This window comes from Macrobrachium nipponense, chromosome 7 (assembly GCF_015104395.2).
Source record: "Macrobrachium nipponense isolate FS-2020 chromosome 7, ASM1510439v2, whole genome shotgun sequence".
In the NCBI taxonomy this organism is placed as follows: Eukaryota; Metazoa; Arthropoda; class Malacostraca; order Decapoda; family Palaemonidae; genus Macrobrachium; species Macrobrachium nipponense.
This window is the reverse complement of record NC_061109.1, coordinates 11,663,213-11,669,212: the sequence shown is the minus strand read 5'-3', so window position 1 is coordinate 11,669,212 and position 6,000 is coordinate 11,663,213. Positions and strand designations below refer to the sequence as shown.

General features: G+C 40.3%; 1 protein-coding gene across 1 annotated transcript in view; it reads right to left on the bottom strand.

Annotated features, from left to right (window-relative positions):
• The window catches only part of LOC135217537 (serine/threonine-protein kinase atr-like), a 796,062-nt gene that overhangs the window by 458 nt on the left and 789,604 nt on the right, over positions 1-6,000 (bottom strand).

Below are 6,000 nucleotides of genomic sequence, written 5' to 3'. Positions count from 1 at the left end.
ATTCTATTTGTTTCATTATAAACCCATTACTTTAACTTATCCTGTAAAGAAACTCGGGTGGAAGGGATCTACGCTGATGACACCTCCACTAGGAGAAATGGACCTGAGGAGACCAAGGGGACTTTTGGGAATCAAAAGGAATATATTGTAGGGGTCAAAAGCCCTAAAGGGAACAGGGGGTCAAGAGTTGGAGAGGACCTGTAGAAGAAAAGTTTATGAATGGCTGAGTGCAATAAGAACAGCCATGCTCATACATGATGCAATATGATTCTTTTTGTATTCAAAATTCTCAGATTCAATGTAACAGTTGCCAATGTCACAAATGTCGACAAATTTGTGAACTCACAGCTAACATTATTGCCGCCACTCATATGACTACATTGTAACTACAGTAATAGTGTATATTTATTTAACTTTTTTTGGCATTGAGGCATAAAAATAAAAAAGGACTATCTAAAATTTTATGGTTGCATAGACAGCAATACCAGTGTTATGAATTTTTTTTAAAGCGTGAACCTTGGCTTGACAATTTTTTTTTTTTTTTTTTTTTTTTTTTGTCAAATACATCGGCACTGGGTGAAGAAAAGTTTTAGAAATATTTTGTTACTGTTCATCCGAAATTTGGCTATACGTAATATTTTTTCATCGTTTTGATACATACAATAGATGTCATTCTTATGACACATACCATAGTCTTGCTTTATAAAATAAATGCACTGTTGCATAATAAAAGAAATATGCAGCTTGATAGGTGGCCAGTTAGGGAATGCTGAACAAAATCATATGCAGTACTGTAGCATCACTAGTGAGCATGGCTGTACAATAAACCTCTTGATTGACTGATTGAACATAGAATTTAGGCCAAGGTCCAAGCACGGAAATTGACAGTAAAAGAATGAAAGGTTTAACAGGAGGAAAACCCCGCAGTTGCACTATGAATCAGTTGATAGGAGAGGGTGGAACGTAAGATGGATGAAAGAGCATATGAAAAGAGGAACAGTATAAGGAACGAAAGGGGTTGCAGCTAAGGGCCGAAGGCATGCTGCAAAGCACTTAAGTAATGCATACATTGCACCGCACAAGGTGTACTGATGGTGCTAACCCCCTACGGAGACAATAAACCTCTTGCTGTGCCATAATCAATGGGCTAAAGCCTTTGACAAAAAAAATGTCTCACCACAATATTCATCAGGTTCTCAGCAAAACAAAAGAAATCAGGTACTTTAAATAATCAGACTAGAGCAGAACAACCTCAGATGTGCAACCAAAGACTCAATAAAAAGGATACATAAAAGCAAGATTTCACTGAACTTACAATTAGATCTTCCTAACCGGGAAAACAGCAATCCAGAACATTGAAACCAGCAACAAATAAAAACATAAATACTAAGGTCCAAAACTCACGCTATTCGCAGTAAGAAGTGAAATAATGGGAAATAATCATAAAATAATGAACAATGGAATAATCAGATAAGAAAAAAGTTAAAGTTATAGGTTTCAGTCCTCTACCAGGTTATTGCCTCTTGGGCGGACATCAGCCGGGTATCCCAAGCCCCCTACCATGGCATTTACTCATGGCAGTAACCACTAGTGGACAGTTTCACTATTTGCCCCTTGATGACTTGATGAGGAGGCAAACGCTGGCCCAAAGAATTACGAGACCAGCAAGTTACCAACTGTACTAGCCAGATAAAAGTACTGATGATTATCAGCAATACTGTTTGTAAAAAACCAGAGCAAGCAGTCGTTGGTTATTTGGTGGACTTGGTTAATGGTAATCCGGTTTTATGGCACTTTATGGCAGGTTAGCACCATAACCTGCCGAGTTCCGGTTAGGCGCCATAACATACGTAACAGACACCATCAACTGGTTATTGGCACCATTACCTGGATATCAGCACTACAAGCGTCATAAATCGCCGCGTTTCGGTTAATGGTGGTTTTCCTTTATCAGCCCCACCGAGAACAGAACCCCCGCCAATAACCGGGGACTGCCTGTATGGGGAATTCTACCTGGCTGTTAATAGTCAAAGACACACGCAAACAGTGAGGTAATCTATTAATAAGTACCTCAAGTTCCAAGTTTACTTTAAAATGAAGAAAAAAAAAAGTTTTTGGTAGTCACTGTTGAGTCCTCAAGGAGTTACCCTTCCATGCTTTACCAGAGCTCCATGGTGACCAAACTAATTTCAAATAATTCTCTTACAGTTAGTCTCACAGTTGTAGTGATAAATACTGTAACACTTGAGGGAGTACATAATGGACTCAAAAATAAAGGGGCACTTTTCCGAATCGTTACAATGAGATTGTATACACAGGTTCTTTCACTGGCAAAACCTACTTAGAAGAAGTGAATAATGAGCTTGTGCAGTCAGCCATAGTGTCAGCAACAGGCGCGTGTGGAGACCAAGAAGAACTACTTTCTGTTGGTCAATGCAGGATGATCACTAGCCCAAATCCATGCCTTTTCATCATGGAAGTGGGAGGGCTTAGGAGACTCAACAGCGACTACCAAAAATAGGTTTTTCCTACATAAAAACCTGTTCTTTGATAGTGTAGTCGCTTGTTTTGTCCTAAATGACCTTTACAAAGAAATTGACAAGTGACAAAAAGGCTTAAGCTCTCAATTTCTAGTATCAACACCTTAAAGAAAAACATTCCTAGTCTGAGGTCAAGCCACAAATTTCAAGCTCCTTCTTTACTCCTAATGCTTTTCAGGTTTTGGTATCAAAGAACAAGAAACTATACACGAACTTATGGTTTTGGGATGTAGTTCTACAGTGGCTTACCTAAGCATGCTGATTTTGGTTACATTACTGTCGCCCTTCTCCCAGCAATAGTTAGCAGACTCACCATCAATAAGACCCCTGGTTTTCTGCTGTAGGGCCTGTGGGGTCAGGACTAACCATACCACCTACTGATACACGGTGTAGTCGAATTTGTTAGAGCTAATGGCAGTAATGCTTTATGAATACTCCTTGATGACCAACCTGTGCATTTGGAGGCTTCTTCAAAAGAAACATTTCTAAAGAAGGACAACAACATACTTCCTTTCCTAATATCATGTGACCTAGGAAAGGAGTGAGGGTTTGCCTTTTTAATAAGGGGCGTTAAAATTATTCTTAGCCCTTATAGAGAGAGTGGTTTATTTTTACTAGGGTGTAGAAAAATTGGACCTTCTGGGATGTTTGCAGTGATTTCTAGGTAAACCTTGACTTCTAGGTAAACCTTTAGTGCCTAAACTGAGCATAACGTTTTGTCTGCTAAATAGAGTTTTCTTAACAGAATAGATTTCCTCCTAAAAGGATCCTCATTCATGACCAGGAATGATGGGTCAGGGAAAAATAATAACTTATGGTCAGCTGTTTGAATGATGTATTGTCCCAGTCTAAGAGAGCCCAGTTCACTAATACGAACTCCTGATTCAATCAAGAAGATCGCCTTTTGTAGCATGTGAGTTGGGGTTGCATTTGGTCCGCTGAATTGAGGGGGTTGATAGAAGTCTTAGCACCTTGTTCAGGGACCAAGTAATCAAAAGCCTTTCGGGAGCAGGTCTTTGTAGTGCAAAAGACCGCAGAGAGGAAGTGACTACTTCTATACTACTAGATTCAATCCAGAATCATGAAGCAAGAGTTACATCTCAACTGGACTCAAACTATGGATATAATCTAACCATATTTTCCATACGGACTAGTATTGTCAGACAGATGATATTCGTAAATTTGGTTCATTTGTACACTAGGTACTTTTCACAGATGTTTAAAAAATCCACAGGTGAAGGTCTCAATTCAGAGAGAAGGATGCGTAAACCACTTTCCCCTGACTGTCTGGGATACAACATCGGACAGTAGTGGAATTGATCTCTTCGCCCATTGTTAGAGTAATAGACACCAATGCCTATTTGGACAATTTGAGGCTTTTATGTAAGCCGTTCCTTTGAAGGTAAAAAGCTTGCTCAAAACCTTCAAAATCTAGGACAGGGTCAGGGTGACCTGTTTTGCCAGAGATTCCTTCCAGGTCCAAGGCCAAAGCATCTCCCCAACTTTTGAATCTTTTGATGAGGTTGGTCTTGCACCTAAGAATGGGCGGAAGGGAACAGCGATAGGTACATGCCAGTATGTATCTTTCATATCTATAGAAACTGTACAAGTCCCTTTTGGAATGACTGACATACTTAGGCAATGGTACTTTTTGAAACTTTTGGCAAACAATGTGCTTGTTCAATGTTGATTGGTCCAGGATCACTCTTCATTCAGAGGAATACTTTTAGGGGAAACTGGAGATATGTGCTTGGTGGCAAATCTACGCATGTTTCTCTATGGCTTCCTTTAACAGGGCCTTTCTGCATGTAATCTTCCAAGAGAGGGGTCTGGTTTTTGGAAGAACCCCTTTAAAGGAGGGGGAAGGATTGGTCTGTTTCCACTCCAACCCATTTGAAAATGATGCTGTGTCCCAAAGGAGAAGGCTTCCATTGCCTGTGGTCTCATCAAAGTCAACCCGTGACCATACAGTTCCTATTGGTATCTGCCTCTTCCTCTGCCTTTGCCCTTGATAGGCACTCCATGTGTTGCTTATCTTTTTTTCCTTATAGGAGGGTCTTCAGACCTTATAAAGATGATTTTCTGTCATTGTTGGTGTTGCCCCTTTGCAGGGAGCTGTCCCTTCTAACCACCTACCTGTCTTTGAGGAAAACTTTTGGTGTGACTGAAGGCCTATAGGATTTTTCATCATACCAAGCCCTTTTGGGTTGGACAAAGGGAAATTTTGGGTTATTTGTTTCCTGAATTCCCATTTTCCATTCTGTTGGTGGGCTTGCTCAGTAAGTTCAGCCACAACAGATTTCTAAAACAGGTCCTTACAGAAGAGGATAGAATGTAATAATGAAGTTACAATGGGAAGTGACTTGTTGGAGCCTTCCAATGTTTCCTTTCACGCTTTTATGCGCCACTCTAAAAAGTTATAGATTGCTTCCCATAGGGTTCTCATAATACTTTTTGCCACAACAGCAAAAACTGTTCTGGAATCTTCTGGGAGCCTTTTGGTGGCAACTTTCAGCAAGGTGGTAGAGGTTATAATACCAAGAAGGTGGATCCTAGCATGAAATTCTGCTGGAGCTGTCCTCTCTAAGATTCTTCTCATAGAGGTCCCAAACTGCTACATAGCTGTATATAATGGAAGCTTTTTCTTTTCAAAAGGGAGCTGTAGTGTTTCCATTCCTTGGTGGAATTTTCCGAAACTAGGATGACTGTGGCAAATGGTTTTAATTCTGTCATTGTCTCTCATTTTTTAGTCACAACAAAGTTCTGAAAATCTGTCTTCAAATGATTAACAATTTTGAAAGTGAGGGGGGCCAAAGGCTGGGGGTACTTGGTGAGCAATTTGGGCCTTCCTCAAAATGGAAGTAGAGAATCATTTTTCATTGACCTGGTAAAGGGTGTCTTCTAAAGCTTTCTCCAATGACTAGTGACAGTGGTACCAGACACCATTCTGTAGTAGAGAAAGTTGCCCTGTTACTAAATTCTACATGTACAACTTTAATCATAGTTTTTCTCTCCTTAATTACTTACCACCAGGAGAGAGAGTGCACAAAGGGGTGTCTCACCAAGGATTATCAGTATCACCAGGGGTGAGTATTGGAGCCCCTACCATGTTTTGATCTGAAGTCTTGTACAGCAAACCAACAATTTTGTTCTTTCCCGTTGGAATTCTAACATTTGACCTTGTTTTGGCAGCATTTGTATCCACTCTCACTTTTTGGCTACAGGATGGGGTGTACATGACTGACTTGATTTCCTTTTCGGAATCATGCATCATGCCCCTTATATACATATTGCTGTTCTGTGGTAAGGACATCTTTGATGTTATTCATAATTTCCTTACAGAACTGATCAAATACCACAAGCTGTGTATCTCTTTTTGGGGGAGCTGGCACAACCCAACTGAGCTTCAGCAACTGAACTATAACCGACTGTTAACCAAGGGGCAGATGTCCTGGCTAAG